Source organism: Oncorhynchus gorbuscha, linkage group LG13 (assembly GCF_021184085.1).
Source record: "Oncorhynchus gorbuscha isolate QuinsamMale2020 ecotype Even-year linkage group LG13, OgorEven_v1.0, whole genome shotgun sequence".
Lineage (NCBI taxonomy): Eukaryota > Metazoa > Chordata > Actinopteri > Salmoniformes > Salmonidae > Oncorhynchus > Oncorhynchus gorbuscha.
The window spans coordinates 16,278,500-16,302,115 of NC_060185.1; the positions used below are offsets into that span (position 1 = coordinate 16,278,500).

The 23,616-nt window shown below is 42.1% G+C and overlaps 1 protein-coding gene across 5 annotated transcripts in view; it reads right to left on the bottom strand.

Annotated features, from left to right (window-relative positions):
* Positions 1-23,262, bottom strand: part of LOC123992544 (arf-GAP with Rho-GAP domain, ANK repeat and PH domain-containing protein 1-like) — a 119,541-nt gene extending 96,279 nt beyond the window's left edge. For all 5 annotated transcript variants that reach the window (XR_006831266.1, XM_046293755.1, XM_046293753.1 and 2 more), the window contains exon 1: positions 23,123-23,262. The gene's annotated coding sequence lies outside the window, so the exon portion shown is untranslated. The remainder of the gene's footprint in view (positions 1-23,122) is intronic.
* Between the last annotated feature and the right edge of the window lie 354 nt (positions 23,263-23,616).

Sequence of the window (23,616 nt, forward strand, 5' to 3'; positions counted from 1 at the left end):
GTTTTTAGAAAAAAATACATAAACAACAAAAAAATACATGTCTTCAACTGCGTTTATTTTCAGCTTAACATGTGTAAATATAACAAGATCCAACAACTGAGACATGAACAAGTTCCGCAGACATGTGACTAACAGAAATGGAATAATGTGTCCCTGAACAAAGGGGGGGGGGGTCAAAATCAAAAGTAACAGTCAATGCAGCTGGTGGCCACACCAGATACTAAGTACTGCAGTGCATCTCCTCCTCATGGACTGCACCAGATTTGCCAGCTCTTGTTGTGAGATGTTACCCCACTCTTCCACCAAGGTACCTGCAAGTTCCCAGGTATTTCTGGGGGGAATGGCCCTAGCCCTCACCCATCAATCCAACAGGTCCCAGACGTGCTCAATGGGATTGAGATCCGGGATCTTCGCTGGCCATGGCAGAACACTGACATTCCTGTCTTGCAGGAAATCATGCACAGAACGAGCAGTATGGCTAGTGGCATTGTCATGCTGGAGGGTCATGTCAGGATGAGCCTGCAGGAAGGGTACCACATGAGGGAGGAGGATGTCTTCCCTGTAACACACAGCGTTGAGATTGCCTGCAATGACAACAAGCTCAGTCCAATGATGCTGTGACACAGCACCCCATGACGGACCCTCCACCAAACAAATCGATCCTGCTCCAGAGTACAGGCCTCGGTGTAACACTCATTCCTTCGATGATAAACGTGAATCTGACTATCACCCCTGGTGAGACAAAACCGCTACTCGTCAGTGAAGAGCACTTTTTGCCAGTCCTGTCTGGTCCAGTGACAGGGGTTTGTGCCCATAGGCGATGTTGTTGCCGGTGATGTCTGGTGAGGACCTGCCTATAACTGAAAAGCTGGTTAGCCTGGGCGGCAGGGTAGCCTAGTGGTTAGAGAGTTGGACTAGTAACCGGAAGGTTGCAAGTTCAAACCCCCGAGCTGACAAGGTACAAATCTGTCATTCTGCCCCTGAACAGGCAGTTAACCCACTGTTACTAGGCAGTCATTGAAAATAAGATTTTGTTCTTAACTGACTTGCCTAGTTAAATAAAGGTAAAATAAATCAAATTATAATAAAAAAGTCTGAGAACTTGATGTGCGTTCCTGTTGTACCTCAGGCAGTAGTTGTTGCCATCCTGTACCTGTCCCGCAGGTGTGATATTCAGATGTACCGATCCTTACACGTGGTCTGCCACTGCGAGGACGATCAGCTGTCCATCCTGTCTCCCTGTAGCGCTGTCTTTGGCATCTCACAGTACGGACTAGAGGTCGACCGATTAATCGGAATGGCTGATTAATTAGGGACGGTTTCAAGTTTTCATAACAATCGGAAATCTGCATTTTTGGACGCCTATTTTTTTATACCTTTAACTAGGCAAGTCAGTTAAGCACACATTCTTATTTTCAATGACAGCCTAGGAACAGTACTGCCGTGTTCCGGGGCAGAACAACAGATTTTCACCATGTCAGCTTGAGGGATCTAATCTTGCAACCTTACAGTTAACTCGTCCAACGTTCTAACCACCTGCCTCTCATTGTACTCCACGAGGAACCTGCCTGTTACGCGAATGCAGCAGAAGCAAAGTTAAGTTGCTAGCTAGCATTAAACTTATCTTATAAAAACAAACAATCAATCATAATCACTAGTTATAACTACACATGGTTGATGACATTACTAGTTTATCTAGCGTGTCCTGCGTTGCATATAAATCGATGCAATCCTGGGGGATGATTTAAGAACAGCGCATTTGCGAAAAAAGCACAATCGTTGGACGACTGTACCTAACCATAAACACCAATGCCTTTCTTTAAATCAATACACAGAAGGATATATTTTTAAACCTGCATATTTAGCTAAAAGAAATCCAGGTTAGCAGGCAATATTAACCAGGTGAAATTGTGTAATTTCTCTTGCATTCATTGCACGAAGAGTCAGGGTATATGCAACAGTTTGGGCAGCCTGGCTCATTGCAAACTAATTTGCCAGAATTTTACGTAATTATGACATAACATTGAAGGTTGTGCAATGTAACAATAATATTTAGACTTCGGCATGCCACCCGTTAGATAAAATACGGAACGGTTCTGTATTTCACTGAAAGAATAAACGTTTTGTTTTCGAAATGATAGTTTCCGGATTCGACCATATTAATGACTAAAGGCTCATATTTCTGTGTGTTATTATGTTATAATTAAGTCACTGATTTGACAGAGCAGTCTGACTGAGCGATGGTAGGCAGCAGCAGGCTCGTAAGCATTTATTCAAACAGCACTTTCGTGCGTTTTGCCAGCAGCTCTTCGCAAGCACAGCGCTGTTTATGACTTCAAGCCTATCAGCCTAATGGCTGGTGTAACCGATGTGAAATGGCTAGCTAGTTAGCTGGATGTGCGCTAATAGCGTTTCAAACGTCACTCGCTCTGAGACTTGGAGTAGTTATTACCCTTGCTCTGCAAGGGCTGTGGCTTTTGTGGAGCGATGGGTAACGATGCTTCGAGTGTGGCTGTTGTTGATGTGTTCCTGGTTCGAGCCCAGGTAGGGGCGAGGAGAGGGACGGAAGCTATGCTGTTACACTGGCAATACTAAAGTGCCTATAAGAACATCCAATAGTCAAAGGTTAATTAAATACAAATGGTATAGAGAGAAATAGTCCTAAAAATAGTATATTAACTACAACCTAAAATCTCTTACCTTGGAATATTGAAGTCTCATGTTAAAAGGAACCACCAACTTTCATATGTTCTCATGTTCTGAGCAAGGAACTCAAACGTTAGCTTTCTTACATGGCACATATTGCACTTTTACTTTCTTCTCCAACACTTTGTTTTTGCATTATTTAAACATGTTTCATTATATATTTGAGGCTAAATAGATTTTTATGTATTATATTAAGTTAAAATAAGTGTTCTTTCAGTATTGTTGCAATTGTCATTATTACAAATACCGATTAAATCGGTATCGGCTTTTTTGGTCCTCCAATAATAGGTATCGGCGTTGAAAAAATCATACTCGGTCGACGTCTAGGACAGACATTGCAATTTACTGCCCTAGCCACATCTTCAGTCCTCACGCTTCCTTACAGCATGCCTAAGGCACATTCACGCAGATGAGCGTGAGTCAGTAGAAAGGCCTCTTTAATGTCCTACGTTTTCAGAACTGTGACCTTAATTGCCTACCGTCTGTAAGCGGTTAGTGTCTTAACGACCATTCCACAGGTGCAAGTTCATGAATTGTTTATGGTTCATTGAACTAGCATGGGAAACAGTGTTTAAACCCTTTACAAATGAAGATCTGTGAAGTTCTGTTTTTTTACGAATTATCTTTGAAAGTAAAGGTCCTGAAAAATGGATGTTTCTTTTTTTAGCTGTGTTAATATATATATATATATATATACAAAACAACTTTATTTAGCTGTGTTAATATATATATACAAAAAAACTTTATTTAGCTGTGTTAATATATATATATATATATACAAAAAAACTTTATTTAGATAAGTATTCAAACCCTTTGCATTGAGACTAGAAATGTAGTTTAGGTGCATCTTGTTTCCATTGATCAGCCGTGAGATGCTTCTACAACTTGGAGTCCAGGCACACACCTATCTATATAAGGTCCCACAGTTGACAGTGCATGTCAGAGCAAAAACTAAGCAATGAGGTCGAAGTAATTTTCCGTAAAGCTCCGAGACAGGATCGTGTCTAGCGTGGCCACTTTGAAGAATCCAAAATAATATATTTTGATTTGTTTAACACTTTTTTGGTTACTACATGATTCCATATGTGTTATTTCATAGTTTGGACATCTTCACTATAATTCTACAATGTAGAAAATAGTCAAAAATAAAGAAAAACCCTTGAATGAGTAGGTGTGTCCAACTTCTGACTATGTTCATCTTCTGTCTATTTCTGCCATCTTCCCCTTTCACTCCTTCAAGCATGAATGACTTAGTTTCTCTTGTCTTCTCTTTCTAAGCATATACTGTACATCTATCTTTCCAGAATGTCCATCTATCACTGTGTCCATCTTGTAACAGGGTGGAGGTGCCTCTATTAGATGTAATATGGTAGTCATGAGATTGAACTGTGAGGTTGCTATCGGTCTATTTGAACTAATTGGTTATTTATGTTAATTTATTGCTGGTGTTAATTGATCGCAGGTGTGATTGTGACCATCGCCTCTTAAAATGTCTGCATTTCTGAGAGCCAAGAGGAAGGGAAAGGACAGAACTGCTGCTGTCTCCAAGTCCCACACCAAACTTGATATTTGCTGTGCCTGAGCTACACTACTTAAACTGCATGTACTGGAGACACTGAAACTGTAAACCTTTTTGATTGCCTCTGAGTCTGCTGGCCCCTACAGCTTATTTGAACCTTTTTGTAATAAACTGCATTTTTGATGATCCTGTGTTGTGTGTATTCCATAGTAGTACCCAGTTCAGGTCTCTATTGACCCTGCCCTACAACCTGTGGAGGCTAAACCATCTCTCTCTCCAGGCTGCTTATAACCATGTCTCTATACTGCAGCAACAACGAGGCATTATGTTACCTGGGCAACAGAAAACAAAAACAGTCACACAGAGTAAAGGGGCCAGGGGGATTCATATGGACAGGACAGAGCTGTGATTTTAGACACCGATTAAGAGAGTTACCTGACACATCTATGACATTCTTTAAGGGAAGTAAGAGATTGTGTGGGTGTCAAGCTTCACATCCCCTTTCAAGTACACATAAAACACACAATGCCAGAGTTAAACTCAGTTCTTTATAAGCTGCCCTCTCAGAAAGGGCTGTGAGCTACTGTTGAGTCTCCCCGCCTTATCTCAAAATGAGCTACTGTTGAGTCTCCCCGCCTTATCTCAAAATGAGCTACTGGTGAGTCTCCCCGCCTTATCTCAAAATGAGCTACTGGTGAGTCTCCCCGCCTTATCTCAAAATGAGCTACTGGTGAGTCTCCCCACCTTATCTCAATATGAGCTACTGTTGAGTCTCCCCGCCTTATCTCAAAATGAGCTACTGGTGAGTCTCCCCGCCTTATCTCAAAATGAGCTACTGGTGAGTCTCCCCGCCTTATCTCAAAATGAGCTACTGGTGAGTCTCCCCACCTTATCTCAATATGAGCTACTGTTGAGTCTCCCCACCTTATCTCAAAATGAGCTACTGGTGAGTCTCCCCGCCTTATCTCAAAATGAGCTACTGCTTTATCCTCAACTACCTTCTCTTTCGCTCATACTTTTTTTCTCTGCATTGTAACACCTCTGTTTCACACCACAGGTTGCCTGTTTAGCAGACTAAATAAAAGAAACGCCTGACTCTTCTCACACACAGACATCTCCAGTCACTCATCTCAGGGCCTCACAGACAGAGGTGTAAAAATGCTGACTCAGCCAACGACCTCAAAGAACCACTGAAATCAAACCACACACATACACAATATCTAGGCTATTTATGTCTCCTAGCTCCCCTTCACTCTCCTCCTTCCTCTCTGTCTCATGAAAAGAGATAAACATACAAAATGGTACGACAGATATAGGGTCGTCATCATCCAAAAGGTCACCATCCCAATATGGTAAAATCAGACAAGACGCTATAAGAGACGTGAAACGGGAAGCTTTAAAAAGAAAATGTATCTCTGACCCATTGTGATTACTGAGTATGGTGGGGTACTTTGTTAGTCAGCAGCCACTAGCTGTGACATCAGTGCCAGTCAGCCAAAATAATTTAGATTTATACAAAATCACACACATATATACGACGACAAGCTCAGCACTGGGATTAAAAGACTGTGTAAGGAAAGTACACAACACAGTCTGGACAGAGCTTTTCCAAGTCCAGGGAGGGATGGGGAGCAGCCAAGTCAATCCAGACGCAAGGTGATATTCAATAATGAAAAAAAACATCCATAGTTACATACATCGTATGGTTTTGACAATATCGCAATATATTTTTGCACTAGTTGGCTGTACCTCCATCAAAATTCCAATATTTTTTCCTTCATATCTTATTCTCCATCTTCCTTTTAAATATGTAGACCATTTGTTTTCAGCACTTTTATTTCCATGACTGGCTCTCAAGGTTCTCTCTTGTCCCTCTGCAGCAGACCTATGGCTTTACTTAAAGCCAGTGGCATGTCGTTAGTATAGATTGAAAAAAGTAAGGGGCCTAGACAGCTGCCCTGGGGACTTCCTGATTGTACCTGGATTAGGCTTCCATTAAAGAACACCCTCTGTTAGACAGGTAAACTCTTTGTCCACAATATAGCAATGGGTGTAAAGCCATAACATATACATTTGTCCAGCAGCAGACCATGATCGATAATGTCAAAAGCCACACTGAAGTCTAACAGCCCCCCTCCCAATCTTTTTATCATCAATGTCTCAGCCAATTAGCAGTCATTTGAGTAAATGCTGTGCTTGTTGAAAGTGTGTTGTCAATAAATTTACGGTGAAATAGATTTTTTTATTTAACTAGTTAAGAACAAATTCTTATTTGCTTCCTGCAACACAAACTCAAAAGTTCTGGGACACTAAAGTCCATGGAGAATAAGAACACCTCACAGCTGCCCACTGCACTGAGGATAGGAAACTATAAATCCACTATAATTGAACATTTCAATAAGCATTTTTCTATGGCTGGCCATGCTTTCCACCTGGCTACCCCTACCCCGGTCAACAGCACTGTACCCCCCACAGCAACTCGCCCAAGCGTTCCCCATTTCTCCTTCTCCCAAATCCAGTCAGCTCATTGTCTGAAAGAGCTGAAAAATCTGGACCCCCTAAAAATCAGCCGGGCTAGACAATCTGGACCCTTTCTTTCTAAAATGATCTGCTGAAATTGTTGCAACCCCTATTACTAGCCTGTTCAACCTCTCTTTCATGTCGTCTGAGATTACCAAAGATTGGAAAGCAGCTGCGGTAATTTCCCTCTTCAAAGGGGAGGGGGGGGACTCTTGACCCAAACTGCTACAGACCTATATCTATCCTACCCTGCCTCTCTAAGGTCTTCGAAAGCCAAGTCAACAAACAAATTACCGACCATTTCGAATCCCACCGCACCTTCTCCGCTATGCAATCTGGTTTGAGAGCTGGTCATGGGTGCACCTCAGCCACGCTCAAGGTCCTAAACGATTTCTTAACCGCCATCGATAAGAAACAATACTGTGCAGCCGTATTCATTGACCTGGCCAAGGCTTTCGACTCTGTCAATCACCACATCCTCATCGGCAGACTCGATAGCCTTGGTTTCTCAAATGATTGCCTTGCCTGGTTCACCAACTACTTCTCTGATAAGAGTTCAGTGTGTCAAATTGGAGGGCCTGTTGTCCGGGCCTCTGGCAGTCTCTATGGGTGTGCCACAGGGTTCAATTCTGCGCCGACTCTCTTTTCTGTATACATCAATGATGTCGCTCTTGCTGCTGGTGAGACTGATCGACCTCTATGCAGACGACACCCTTCTGTATACTTCTGGCCCTTCTTTGGACACTGTAATAACAACCCTCCAGATGAGCTTCAATGCCATACAGCTCTTCTTCCGTGGCCTCCAATTGCTCTTAAATACAAGTAAAACTAAATGCATGCTCTTCAATCGATTGCTGCCTGCACCTGCCCGCTGATCCAGCATCACTATTCTGGATTAGAGGTCGACCGATTAATCGAAATGGGCGATTAATTAGGGCCGATTTCAAGTGTGCATAACAATCAGAAATCTGTATTTTTTAACACCGATTTGTCCAATTTGTATTTATTTTTTATCCCTTTATTTAATCTTTATTTAACTAGGTAAGTCAGTTATGAACACATTCTTATTTTCAATGACGGCCTAGGAACAGTGGGTTAACTGCCTCGTTCAGGGGCAGAACGGCAGATTTTCACCTTATCAGCTCGGGGGATCCAATCTTGCAACCTTACAGTTAACTAGTCCAACGCTATAACCACCTGCCTCTCATTGCACTCTACAAGGAGACTGCCTGTTAAGCGAAAGCAGTAAGCCAAGGTAAGTTGCTAGATAGCATTAAACTTATCTTATAAAAACAAACAATCAATCATAATCACTAGTTATAACTACACATGGTTGATGACATTACTAGTTTATCTAGCGTGTCCTGCGTTGCATATAATCTGACTGAGCGGGTGGTAGGCTGCAGCAGACTCGTAAGCATTCATTCAAACAGCACTTTCGTGCATTTTGCCAGCAGCTCTTCGTTGTGCAAAAGGATTGCTCTGTTTATGACTTCAAGCCTATCAACTCCCGAGATGAGGCTGGTGAAACCGATTTGAAATGGCTAGCTAGTTAGCGGGGTGCGCGCTAATAGCGTTTCAAACATCACTCGCTCCGAGACTTGGAGTGGTTGTTCCCCTTGCTCTGCATGGTTGATGTCGTTGTGTTCCTGGTTGGAGCCCAGGGAGGAGCGAGGAGAGGGACAGAAGCTATACTGTTACACTGGCAATACTATAAGAACATCCAATAGTCAAAGGTTAATGAAATACAAAATGGTATAGAGGGAAATAGTCTTATTATTCCTATAATAACTACAACCTAAAACTTCTTACCTGGGAATATTGAAGACTCATGTTAAAAGGAACCACCAGCTTTCATATGTTCTCATGTTCTTTCTTACATGGCACATATTGCACTTTTACTTTCTTTTCCAACACATTATTTAAACCAAATTGAACATGTTTCATTATTTATTTGAGGCAAAAAATGTATTTATTGATGTATTATATTAAGTTAAAATAAGTGTTCATTCAGTATTGTTGTAATTGTCATGATTACAAATAAATAAAACAAATCGACATCGGCTTTTTTGGTCCTCCAATAATCGGTATCGGCGTTGAACAATCATAATCAGTCGACCTCTACTCTGGACGGTTCTGACTTAGAATATGTGGACAACTACCTAGGTGTCTGGTTAGACTGTAAACTCTGGTTAGACTGTAAACTCTCCTTCCAGACTCACATCAAACATCTCCAATCCAAATCTAGAATTGGCTTGCCATTTCGCAACAAAGCATCCTTCACTCATGCTGCCAAACATACCCTCGTAAAACTGACCATCCTACCGATCCTCGACTTTGGCGATGTCATTTACAAAGTAGCCTCCAATACCCTACTCAATAAATTGGAAGCAGTCTATCACAGTGCAATCCGTTTTGTCACCAAAGCCCCATATACTACCCACCACTGCGATCTGGACACTCTCGTTGGCTGGCCCTTGCTTCATACTCGTCGCCAAACCCACTGGCTCCAGGTCATCTACAAGACCCTGCTAGGTAAAGTCCCCCCTTATCTCAGCTCGCTGTTCACCATAGCAGCACCCACCTGTAGCAATTGCTCCAGCAGGTGTATCTCTCTGGTCACCCCCAAAACCAATTATTCCTTTAGCCGCCTCTCCTTCTAGTTCTCTGCTGCCAATGACTGGAACGAACTACAAAAATCTCTGAAACTGGAAACACTTATCTCCCTCACTAGCTATAAGCACCAGCTGTCAGAGCAGCTCACAGATTACTGCACCTGTACATAGCCCATCTATAATTTAGCCCAAACAACTATTGAAAGTGTCCATGACTTTGAATGTAGAGATGGAGATAAAACTGTCCAGTTTGAGTATTTTTTGCAGCTCGTTCCAGTCACTAGCTGCAGTGAACTGAAGAGGAGGAGCAACCCAGGGACGTGTGTGCTTTGGGGACTTTTAACAGAATGTGACTGGCAGAACGGGTGTTGTATGTGGAGGATGAGGGCTGCAGTAGATATCTCAGATAGGGGGAAGGGGGGAAGGGGGAGTGAGGCCTAAGAGGATTTTATAAATAAGCTTCAACCAGTGGGTCTTGTGACAGGTATACAGAGGTGACCAGTTAACAGAGGAGTATAGAGTGCAGTGATGTGTCTTATAAGGAGCATTGGTGGCAAATCCGATGGCCGATCAGTAAAGAACATCTAGCTGCTCGAGAACACCCTTTACCTGCCGATCTATAAATTATGTCTCCGTAATCTAGCATGGGTAGGATGGTCATGTGAATCAGGGTTAGTTTGGCAGCTGTGGTGAAAGAGGAGTGATTACAATAGAGGAAACCAAGTCTAGATTTAACTTTAACCTGCAGCTTTGATATGTGCTGAGAGAAGGACAGTATACCGTCTAGCCATACTCCCAAGTACTTATATGAGGTGACTACCTCAAACTCTAAACCCTCAGAGGTAGTAATAACACCTGCGGGGAGAGGGGCATTCTTCTTACCAAACCACATAACCACTGTTTTGGAGGTGTTCAGAACAAGGTTAAGGGCAGAGAAAGCTTGTTGGACACTAAGAAAGCTTTGTTGTAGAATATTTAAAACACAACATCCAGGGAGGGGCCAGCTGAGTATAAAACTATCATCTGCATATAAATGAATGATGGAGCATCCTACTGCCTGAGCTATGTTGTTGATGTAAATTGAGAAGAGTGTGGGGCCGAGGATCGAGCCTTGTGGTACTCCCTTGGTGACAGGTAGTGGCTGAGTCAGCAGATGTTCCGACTTTATACACTGCACTCTTTGAGAGAGGTAGTTAGTAAACCAGGCCAAAGACCCCTCAGAGACACCAACTCCTAAGCCAGCTCACAAGAATGTAATGGTCTACAGTATCAAAAGTCAATAAAAATAGCTTAGAATCAAAGGCAAAAGTGACATCATTGAGGACCTTAAAGGTTGCAGTGACACATCCATAACCTGAGCGGAAATCAGATTGAATACCAGAGAGAATATTGTAGACGTCAAGCCAGTAAGTTGATTATTGACAAGTTTTTCCAACACTTTTGATATAACAAGGGAAGATAGAAATTGGCCTTTAACAGTTATATCAGCTTGATCTCCTCCTTAGAAATAAAGGACACGCCGTGGCTGCCTTCCAAGCAATGGAAACCTCCCCAGAGAGGAGAAACAGGTTAAAAGGTCAGAGATAGGCCTTCTGGATCTAAACCATCTGACCCAGATGTTTTTTGGGGGTCAAGTTTAAGGACCTCCTTTAGCACCTCCAACTCAGTGACCGCCTGCAGGGAGAAACTTTGTAGCGTGGCAGTGAAAAGAGGGAGGAGCATCGGGGCTAGTCGCATTAGAAGGGGTGGGAGATGAGGAAATGTTGGATGGGCAATGGGTCATGGCTGAGTCAATTAGGAATCCTGATTTAATGAAGTGGTGATTAACCTCTTTCAGCTAGGGGGCACTATTTTTATGTTTGGAAAAATAACGTTCCCAAAGTAAACAGCCTATTTCTCAGGCACAGATGCTAGAATATGCACATAATTGACAGAAGTTTCCAAAACTGTCAAAATATTGTCTGTGATAATAACACAACTGATATTGCAGGCGAAAACCATACGAAAATCAAACCAGGAAGTGAATTCTATTTTGAAAGCTCCATATTCCATAGCCTGCATCCGCTCCATTTAAAGAGATATCAACCAGATTCCTTTTCCTACGGCTTCCTCAAGGTGTCAACAGTCTTTAGACATGGTTTCAGGCTTTTATTTAGAAAAATGAGCGAGAAAGATATCACGTCAGGTGTTCGCATGAGTTTTGCTTGCGCAACAGAGCCATCGTCTCTCCCTCTCCTACTGAAAAAGACAGTGCTGGTTGATATATTATCGATTATATATTTTAAAAACAACCTGAGGATTGATTATAAAAAAGGTTTGACATGTTTCTACGAACGGAAACTATTTGAAATTTTCTTCTGCATTGTCATGACCCCTCTTACCTGTGGATTTCTGAACATAACGCGCCAAACAAACGAAGGTATTTTGGATATAAAAATAATCTTTATGGAACAAAAGGAACATTTATTGTGTAACTGGGAGTCTCGTGAGTGAAAACATGCGAAGATCAAAAGGTAAGCGATTAATTGTACTGCTTTTCTGATTTTTGTGACCAAGCTACTTTGATGCTAGGTGTTCATAATGTTTTGTCTAGTGATTGATAAACTTACACAAAAGCTTGGATTGCTTTCGCTGTAAAGCATATTTTCAAAATCTGACACGACAGGTGGATTACACCGTGCTTCTACACCTGCATTGCTTGCTGTTTGGGGTTTTAGGCTGGGTTTCTGTACAGCACTTTGAGATATCAGCTGATGTACAAAGGGCTATATAAATAAATTGGATTTGATTTGATTTGATTAACAAAATGCTAAGCTGTGTTTTGCTATATTGCACTTGTGATTTCAAGAATATAAATATTTGTATTAATATTATTTGAATGTGGCGCTCTGCAATTCAGCGGTTGTTGATGACAATTATCCCGCATTCATAATTTGGTCAGATGTACTTGGATGTGTAGTGTCAGCGTTTGTTGCTGAAAAATCATGCCTAAATTTAATGCCTAAATTTTAAAAAATCATTCAAGTAGTTAGCAATATCAGTGCGTTTTGTGATTTGATTCAATGAATGATAGAGCAGAGGTTTTTTTTGCCCAAAATTTAAGGTGCTCCATTCTTTTTTAAGGTACTATCATTCTTTATGTCATTTATCTTTGTTCCATAGTGTAGTTTCTTCTTTTAATTAAGTTTAGTCACATGATTTCTCAATTTGTAGTATGTTTGCCAATCGTTTGTGAGGCAGACTCACTTGCCATTTATTCTGCCTCGTCCTGCTCAACCACTGACATTTATCCCCCCTCCTTGACATTTATCCCCCCTACTGAAGTCAAAACGTGACATCTTGTTGTGGGGAGAGGAAGGGAGAGAGAGGGAGGAAGACCAGGGGGGGGGGGGTAGTAAGTCTGTAGTGTTAGTGAGACACACAGAGTTTCAAATTCTCATTATGAGTGACAATTAAGTGTGATAAGTGACTCACAACCCAGCTAGCAATGAGGAATCGCATGTCAACTAGCATGGCCATCAGCTAGAAGTGGCCCACAGATAGCATGTCAACAAGCATGGCCAACAACTAGCATGGTCATCAGCTAGCATGGCCATAAGCTAGCATGTCAACTAGCATGGCCATAAGCTAACATGTCAACTAGCATGGCCATAAGCTAACATGTCAACTAGCATGGCCATGAGCTAGCATGTCAACTAGCATGGCCAACAACTAGCATGGTCATCAGCTAGCATGTCAACTAGCATGGTCATCAGCTAGCATGTCAACTAGCATGGTCATCAGCTAGCATGGTCATCAGCTAGCATGGTCATCAGCTAGCATGGCCATAAGCTAGCATGGCCATAAGCTAGCATGTCAACTAGCATGGCCATAAGCTAGCATGTCATAAGCTAGCATGGCCATGAGCTAACATGTCAACTAGCATGGCCATGAGCTAACATGTCAACTAGCATGGCCATGAGCTAGCATGTCAAGCATGTCAACAAGCATGGCCATATCAGCTAGCATGGCCATGAGCCCACAGCATGGCCATAGCATGGCCCACAGCTTAGCATGGCCCACAGCTAGCATGTCAACTAGCATGGCCATCAGCTAGAAGTGGCCCACAGATAGCATGTCAACAAGCATGGCCAACAACTAGCATGGTCATCAGCTAGCATGGCCATAAGCTAGCATGTCAACTAGCATGGCCATAAGCTAACATGTCAACTAGCATGGCCAAGAGCTAGCATGTCAACTAGCATGGCCATAAGCTAGTGGTAGCCCACAGCTTAGCATGGCCCACAGCTAGCATGTCAACTAGCATGGCCAACAACTAGCATGGTCATCAGCTAGCATGTCAACTAGCATGGTCATAAGCTAGCATGGTCATCAGCTAGCATGGCCATAAGCTAGCATGTCAACGAGCATGGCCATAAGCTAGCATGTCAACTAGCATGGCCATCAGCTAGAAGTGGCCCACAGATAGCATGTCAACAAGCATGGCCAACAACTAGCATGGTCATCAGCTAGCATGGCCATAAGCTAGCATGTCAACTAGCATGGCCATAAGCTAACATGTCAACTAGCATGGCCAAGAGCTAGCATGTCAACTAGCATGGCCATAAGCTAGTGGTAGCCCACAGCTTAGCATGGCCCACAGCTAGCATGTCAACTAGCATGGCCAACAACTAGCATGGTCATCAGCTAGCATGTCAACTAGCATGGTCATAAGCTAGCATGGTCATCAGCTAGCATGGCCATAAGCTAGCATGTCAACGAGCATGGCCATAAGCTAGCATGTCAACTAGCATGGCCATCAGCTAGAAGTGGCCCACAGATAGCATGTCAACTAGCATGGCCCACAGCTAGCATGGCCCACAGCTTAGCATGGCCCACAGCTAGCATGTCAACTAGCATGGCCATAAGCTAGCATGTCAACTAGCATGGCCAACAACTAGCATGGTCATCAGCTAGCATGTCAACTAGCATGGTCATCAGCTAGCATGGTCATCAGCTAGCATGGCCATAAGCTAGCATGGCCATAAGCTAGCATGTCAACTAGCATGGCCATAAGCTAGCATGTCATAAGCTAGCATGGCCATAAGCTAGCATGTCAACGAGCATGGCCATAAACTAGTGGTAGCCCACAGCTAGCAGTGGCCAACAGCCTGCATGTCAACTAGCATGGCCATAAGCTAGCATGTCAACTAGCATGGCCATAAGCTAGCATGTCAACTAGCATGGCCAACAACTAGCATGGTCATCAGCTAGCATGTCAACTAGCATGGTCATCAGCTAGCATGGTCATCAGCTAGCATGGCCATAAGCTAGCATGGCCATAAGCTAGCATGTCAACTAGCATGGCCATAAGCTAGCATGTCATAAGCTAGCATGGCCATAAGCTAGCATGTCAACGAGCATGGCCATAAACTAGTGGTAGCCCACAGCTAGCAGTGGCCAACAGCCTGCATGTCAACTAGCATGGCCATAAGCTAGCATGTCAACTAGCATGGCCATAAGCTAGCATGTCAACTAGCATGGCCAACAACTAGCATGGTCATCAGCTAGCATGTCAACTAGCATGGTCATCAGCTAGCATGGTCATCAGCTAGCATGGCCATACGCTAGCATGGCCATAAGCTAGCATGTCAACTAGCATGGCCATAAGCTAGCATGTCAACGAGCATGGCCAAAAGCTAGCCTGTCAACGAGCATGGCCAAAAGCTAGCATGTCAACGAGCATGGCCAAAAGCTAGCATGTCAACGAGCATGGCCATAAGCTAGCATGTCAACGAGCATGGCCATAAGCTAGTGGTAGCCCACAGCTAGCAGTGGCCAACAGCCTGCATGTCAACTAGCATGGCCATCAGCTAGCATGGCCATCAGCTAGCATGGCCACATGACCATCAGCTAGCATGGCCATCAGCTAGCATGGTCAACCAGCATGGCCAACAGCTAGCATGGCCACATGGCCATCAGCTAGCATGGCCATCAGCTAGCATGGTCAACCAGCATAGACATCACCAGTGGTAGAAAAAGTAACCAACATGTCATACTCAAGTAAAAGTCACCCAGTAAAATACTTAAGTAAAAGTCTAAAAGTATTTGGTTTTAAATATACTTCAGTATTAAAGGTATAAATAGTTTCAGATTCCTTATATTAAGCAAATCAGATGGAGCCATATTATTATTATTATTATTATTATTTTAATTACAGATAGCCAGGGGCACACACACAACACTCAGACATAATTTACAAATTTAGCATTCATGTATAGTGAGTCTGCCAGATCAGAGGCAATAGGGATGACCAGGGATGTTCTCTTGATAAGTGCATGGCCATTTTGCAATTTTCCTGTCCTGCTAGCCATTCAAAATGGAACGAGTACTTTTGGGTGTCAGGGAAAATGTATGGAGTAAAAAGTACATTATTTTCTTTAGGAATGTAGTTAAGTAAAAGTACAGATACCCAAAAAACTACTTAAATAGTACAATAAAGTATTTTTACTCAAGTACTTTACACCACTTGCTGTAAAGGGGCACCGGTACAGAGTCAGTGTGAAGGGGTCAATTGCAAAATATAAATTGTCCGGTGGCAAATTTTATGAATTGTTCAGCAGTCTAATGGCTTGGGGGTAGAAGCTGTTGAGGAGGTTTTTGGTCGCTACAGTACCGCTTGCCGTGCGGTAGCAGAGAAAACAGTCTATAACTTGGGTGAACGGAGTCTAACAATTTCATGGGCTTTCCTCTAACACCGCCTATTATATACAGTTGAAGTCTGAAGTTTTCATACACCTTAGCCAAATACATTTAAACACAGTTTTTCCACAATTCCTGACATTTAATCCTAGTAAAAATTCCCTGTTTTAGGTCAGTTAGGATCGCCACTTTATTTTATGAATGTGAAATGTCAGAATAATAGTAGAGAGAATGATTTATTTAAGTTTTTATTTCTTTAATCACATTCCCAGTGGGTCAGAAGTTTACATACACTCAATTACTATTGCCTTTAAATTTAAATTATTTAACTTAGGTCAAATGTCTCAGGTAACCTTCCACAAGCTTCCCACAACAAGTTGGGTGAACTTTGGCCCAGTCCTCCTGACAGAGCTGGATTAACTGAGTCAGGTTTGTAGGCCTCCTTGCTTGCACATGCTTTTTCAGTTCTGCCCACAAATTTTCTATAGGATTGAGGTCAGGGCTTTGTGATGGCCACTCCAATACCTTGACTTTGGAAGTATGCTTGGGGTCATTGTCCATTTGGAAGACCCATTTGCGACCAAGCTTAAACTTTCTGACTGATGTCTTAAGATTTTGCTTCAATATATCCACAATTTTCCATCCGTGATGCCATCTATTTTCTGAAGTGCACCAGTCCCTCCTGCAGTAAACCACCCCCACAACATGATGCTTCCACCCCTGTGCTTCACGGTTGGGATGGTGTTCTTCGGCTTGCAAGCATCCCCTTTTTCTTCCAAACATAACGATGGTCATTATGGCCAAACAGTTCTATTTTTGTTTCAGCAGACCAGAGGACATTTCTCCAAAAAGTACCATCTTTGTCCCCATGTGCAGTTGCAAACCGTCGTCTGGCTATTTTATAGCGGTTTTGGAGCAGAGGCCTCTTCCTTGCTGAGCGGCCTTTCAGGTTGTCGATACAGGACTTGTTTTACTGTGGATGTAGATACTTTTGTACCCGTTTCCTCCAGCATTTTCACAAGGTCCTTTGCTATTGTTCAGGGATTGATTTGCACTTTTCGCACCAAAGTACGTTCATCTCTAGGAGACAGAACGCATCTCCTTCCTGAGTGGTATGACGGCTGCATGTTTATACTTGCGTACTATTATTTGTACAGATGAACGTGGTACCTTCAGGATGAACCAGACTTGTGGAGGTCTAGAATTTTTTTTCTGAAGTCTGGGCTGATTTTTTGATTTTCCCATGATGTCAAACAAAGAGGCACTGAGTTTGAAGGTAGGCCTTGAAATACATCCACAGGTACACCTCCAATTGACTCAAATTATGTAAATGAATCATCATCAAATGTATTTATACAGCTCTTCTTACATCAGCTGATGTCACAAAGTGCTGTACAGAAACCCAGCCTAAAACCCCAAACAGCAAGCAATGCAGGTGTAGAATGCTAGGAAAAACTCCCTAGAAAGGCAAGAACCTAGGAGGAAACCTAGAGAGGAACCATGCTGAGGGGTGGCCAGTCCTCTTCTGGCTGTGCCGGGTGGAGATTATAACAGAACATGGCCAAGATGTTCAACTGTTCATAGATGACCGGCAGGGTCAAATAATAATAAGAATGAGCCTGTCAGAAGCTTCTAAAGCCATGACATCATTTTCTGGAATTTTTCAAGCTGTTTAAAGGCACAGTCAACTTAGTGCATGTAAACTCTGACCCACTGGAACTGTGATACAGTGAAATAATCTGTCTGTAAACCATTGTTGGAAAAAATTACTTGTGTAATGTAGATGTCCTAAGCGACTTGCCAAAACTATAGTTTGTTAACAAGAAATGTGTGGAGCGGTTGAAAAACGAGTTTTAATGAAAATGAAAAGGTGACAAGAGTTAGAGAGAGGTTTGTCATCGTTTTTCTTTATTTTTGAAAACTTTTATTTTATACATCGTAGAATAATAGTGAAGACATCAAAACTATGAAATAACACAAATGGAATCATGTAGTAACAAAAAAAGTCTTACTCTTGGCATTCTCTCAACAGGCTTCATGAGGTAATCACCTGGAAAGCATTTCAATTAACAGGTGTGCCTTTCTGTAATTTCTTTCCTTCTTAATGCGTTTGTGCCAATTTGTTGTGTTGTGACAAGGTAGGGTGGTATACAGAAGACCAAGTCCATACTATGGCAAGAACAGCTCAAATAAGCAAAGAGAAACAACAGTTCAGCATTACTTTAAGTAATGGAGGTCAGTCAAAGTGGAAAATTTCGAAAACTATGAAAGTTTCTTCAAATTCTCCTCATCAACCTACACACACAATACTCCATAATGACAAAGTAAAAACATATTTTTGAAATGTTTGCAAAATGAGGTACAATTTCAAACTGAAATATCATATTTACATAAGAATTCAGACCTTTTACTCAGGACTTGGTTGAAAAACCTTTCGCAGCGATTACTGCCTCAAGTCTTCTTGGGTATGACACTACAAGATTGGCACACCTATATTTGGGGAGCGCCTCCCATTCTTCTCTGCAGATCCTCAAGCTCTTTCAGTTTGGATGGGGAGCGTCGCTGCACAGCTATATTCAAGTCTCTTCAGAGAGGTTCGGTCGGCTTCAAGTCCGGGCTCTGGCTGGGCCATTCAAGGACATTCAGAGACTTGTCCCGAAGCCACTCCTGCATTGTTTTGGCTGTGTGCTTAGGACTGTTGTCTTGTTGGAAGGTGAACAATCACCCCCAGTCTGAGGTTCTGAGAGCTCTGGAACAGGTTTTCCTCAGGGATCTCTCTGTACTTTGCTCTGTTCATCTTTCCCTCGATATTGACTAGTCTCCCAGTCTCTGCCACTGAAAAACATCCCCACAGGATGATGCTGCCACCACTATGCTTCACTGTAGGGATGGTATTGGCCAGGTGATGAGCAGTACCTGGTTTCTTCCAGACATAACGCTTGGCATTCAGGCCAAAGAGTTCAATTTTGGTGTCATCAAACCAGAGAATCTTGTTTCTCATGGTCAGAGTCCTTTAGGTGCCTTTTGGCAAACTGCAAGGGGGCTGTCATGTGCCTTTTACTGAGGAGTGGCTTCCGTCTAGCCACTCTACCATAAAGGCCTGATTGGTGGAGTGCTGCAGCAATAGGAGAACCTTCCAGAAGGACAACTATCTCCACAGAGGAACTCTATAGAGCTCTGTCAGAGTGACCATTGGGTTCTTGGTCACCTCCCTGACCAAGGTAATTCTCCCTCCGGTTGCTCAGTTTGGCCGGGCAGCCAGCTCTAGGAAGAGTCTTGGAGGTTCCTAACTTCTCCATTTAAGAATGTTGAAGGCCAATGTGTTCTTGGGGACATTCAATGCTGCATAAATGTTTTGGTACCCTTCCCCCAGATCTGTGCCTCAACACAATCCTGTCTCAGAGTGTATTATTTTTCAATATAAACACACCTTGTGTTTTCATTTAGGCAACGTTTTGCAATGAGCATGTCTGATGCTAAGGGCACTGTTTGATGAAGACACACATGAGTCAAGAGGGAGCCTGAGCTCAAGATAACCAGAAGAAAATAACCTGACCATCCTCCTCCCGCTCTTGCTGGCTTTCTCTCCTGAAATTGTCAGTAATAGGCTACATGAGGAGTCTGCAACCTTTCTCATGTGGAATGCCAATTTATCTTACCAATTCTACTGATCTGCGTGCCAGTTATGGTTTTCATGTGCACATCGTCATGGAACAGTTTAGTAAAAAAATGTATAACTCCTTCATATCTCAAAATCATTGTCATGTTGTGAATCAAAATTATATCCAAATCTAAATGAAAATTATACAAACCTAAAAAAGTAACTTCTATTGCCATTGGCACTTATTTAAATAAAAAGAGAGTCTACATAAAGCCAACAAAGTTTCAGCCAGCTGGTAGAAAATATCCTGATAGAAATAAATATCCTTTCAATCACCTTACACATGGCCTGTCTGCAACGAACTTGAAACATTGTATTAACTGTAAATTGGGTCCAGCCCGAAGCTGGTGCAAGCATACTAGCATTTATAACATTTATATAAAATATTCAGTGCCCTCAGGTTGTGTGCCAATGAGCTCGGGACAGACAAAGCAAGGGACAATAAGTAATCCGGTAGGCCTATTTTATGACATTTCCACTGGATCAGAGCATGACATGTTTTCCATTTCATTCAGAGTGGTTAACGAAAGGGAGATTTTTCAAATACATTGAGGAACTACTGTCATTCTGGGCCGCGTTTTTTGTGTGGTGATAGGAAACGGTGCTTTGCGGGAGGCAGTTGTTGATGTGTTCAGAGGGTTTGAGCCTAGGTTGGGGCGAGGAGAGGGACGGAAGCAACACCGTTACACTAGCCCCGCCCCATCACTCAAGGACCACATTTGTTGTTCTTCAACCACGAGACATATTTGTTCAGTCTGCATGGTCAATGCAGCACATGCAACAATGTTGATGACAACGATGATGTTTTCACTTTGCTTCTTAATATAAATCCACTAGCGTTCTATAATTACACTATTAGTTTGCGTTTTTTTACAACTGCAAACAGCTAGTTTGTCTTTTCTTAGCAAGTTGGTCCTAAATCGTGTTAGCCGCTAATGCTAACGTGCTACTTAGCTACCTAATAAATGTACTGAGTCAGAGCTAAAGTAATTAGCAATACAGCCTGATAATACCAGTGATGGTGTAGACCTAAATCAGCATGTTGTTTGTGCAACAGTATCTTCTAAATCAAAGAGAAAAACACAAAGAATGAACATCTTAGATACAGGAGGTAGCTATGAGAAAACATTCGATGTAGGCAAAGTCTATAGGGTCCCCTAGGAAACACGTATCAACAACTTGGTTACTAACCTGTCACAAAAACTTCTCCCTGGCATTTTAATTTGTTGTTATGTCAAAAAACACTATTCACAGTGCCCACTATTACATTCTAACAATAAAAAAATTGAATAATCATTCAATTTCCCTGATTCCAACAGTTCACCCAAGTGTTTGCAACATTTGGTTATAATAAGGCCTACATTGTTTTCACATATCGTGCAGCCCCTCATGGCAGTGTGGAAATGATCTCAAATGAGTGCAGGGAATGCAGAAATTGATGAAAATGCTGAAAATAATTTTGGGTTGAAGTTTAATTGATCAGAATGGAGAAAGACCCATTGAAATCACTTGTGTGTTGCCACCCTAGGGTCACTCACTACTCATAAAGCAAATGTAGACTTGTATTATTCAAAAACATAAAATACCTAGACATTGTTTTTTATACTGAGATATATTTTGGCAATATCACCTAGCCCTACCACGACTTAGTGCTGGCTTCTAATTCAGGATCTCCTAGCATCTTCCTCTTAGATCTCAGTTTTGCTTTTGACACCGTAGGCCACAACATCCTCCTGCAGCGTATCAGATAGCACACTGCTATCTCTCTAACGGCTCTGAAGTGACTCTCCTCCTAACTCTCCAATAGGAAGCAATACATCACTATTGGAGAGACCAGATGAGAGGATTCTACAGTCACATGCGGTGTCCCACATGGGTCAGTACTTGGGCCTATCCTGTTTTTAAATTACATTTGTATTTATTAGGGATCTTTCTGGGGTCCAATAACATTCAGGCACTAACATTGCATTTAAAAAAAGATAAAACAATACATCATATGACATTACTACACCACTACAATGCAAAATGTATAATACCACATACAACAATATTACAATGTAGGGGTGTGTAGAGTGAATGTGCTAGCACTTGTGTGTGTGTGTACCTTTGTGTGTGTCTCTTCACAGTCCCTGCTGTGAAGGAGGCAGGGAAGCCTAGTGGACTAGTAACCGGAAGGTTGCAAGTTCAAACCCCTGAGCTGACAAGATACAAATCTATCGTTCTGCCCCTGAACAGGCAGTTAACCCACTGTTCCTAGGCAGTCATTGAAAATAAGAATGTGTTCTTAACCGACTTGCCTAGTTAAATAAAGGTAAAATAAAATAAATCAGGTGTATTTTTGAGCCCAACCCACATCAGCGACCTCATCTCAATCAGTGAGCCACCTAGTACTCTCCGCTGCAGCCACTCCCTACTGCTTCAAGTCCCCAAGACACGTCTCCGAACTATGGGGTGCCGAGCCTTTCGCTGCCTTGCCCCTCGTCTATGGAATAGTCGTAGTGATTTTGGCACCTAGCCCACTAATGCCCTTTTATCTGCCTTGATTTTAAATGGATGTTGTTTTTAATTGTATAGATTTTTTTCTCAGTAGAGCTTTGAGAGAACTCTAATGAAAAGCACTATACAAATTAAAATGTATAATATTTTTTTGTATAATAATAATAATAATAATAATAGAGATACATTTTTATATTGTTCTAATTCTAAACATACAGTTACATAGTATTGTTTAAATATTCCCCATGTAATGTTAATGGGGCGCTAAATACATGGCTCTGCAAAGCATCTGTCAAATCTGCACCTGTAATTTGGACGACAGCGGAACACCGAAAGAGGTGCGCATTAACTCAGTCTATTACCAGTAACACAACTTCCATTTCACGCACATCAGATTTGACACACGCACGGAAATAACTTGTTAATATTGTAAATCATTGATTTTATTATCCTGTAGAATGAGCGGACGTGAGCCCTGAGATCCGATAAGAATAGAGAAAATAGAATCCCTCTGGGATAAACAACCGTGTCAGCGTTCCATAATAACGGAGACGGGGGTCCTCGCTTCTAGGTCGTTTAAACTATAGCCTAAATCTACCACAAAAGAAGGAAAACGGTTCTAGGTGTTTATAATTTTATTTTATCCTCGACGAAACGCTAAAGGCGGTCATTTTAATAAATTAACTAACAGCAACTGCCCGTTTACCAGCCTACAGGTTGCGCTAATAACATAGCTAGATTGTTGACAATCACATCCGAGTCTAGGCTATTATGCCTTTGCAACTACACTTGAAAGTGCAGAGGAATTCTTTACAAATTCACCTCATTACAAAATCTGTGTTGGTCCTTTCTTTCTTTGCTCTGTCGTTTTTCAATCATAAATTCTCCAGAAAATAAAAAAATATATATAGATATATGATTTACCTTTTCTGTGTTTTGAACCGTTTCCCTGCTGACTGGAGTTGAGGTTTTGTGGTATTTCAGGGCGAGTTCGCCAATGTCTTTTTCTCACGCTTCGAAAGCACCAGCAGCAAAGACACAAATCCACCGAAAACTTCCGCCGCGGTCACGTGACTGATTACAATTAAAAAGGAGCACAGTCCAGTTTTCAGCGAGTCAACTTTTCAACCTTTGAAGTCTATATGCGAGGAGAACACACAGACATACACATATTCTAGTAAACATACACAGAGAACCAGTTCCACACAAATGTACGATTTGGAGATGAATCGCAGGCAAACAATGTATTTCTGGACATGCTAATCCTGGACATTAGTAGCAACATTTGTATGGGGACAATTCGGTCTGGTGCTTTGCAACCGTAGCCATTCTGACTAAAATGATCGTTCCATTCTGCGTGGAAACATAAAATAACAACACTGGGCATTGTATTCACATACATATTTCTGAGTGATTCT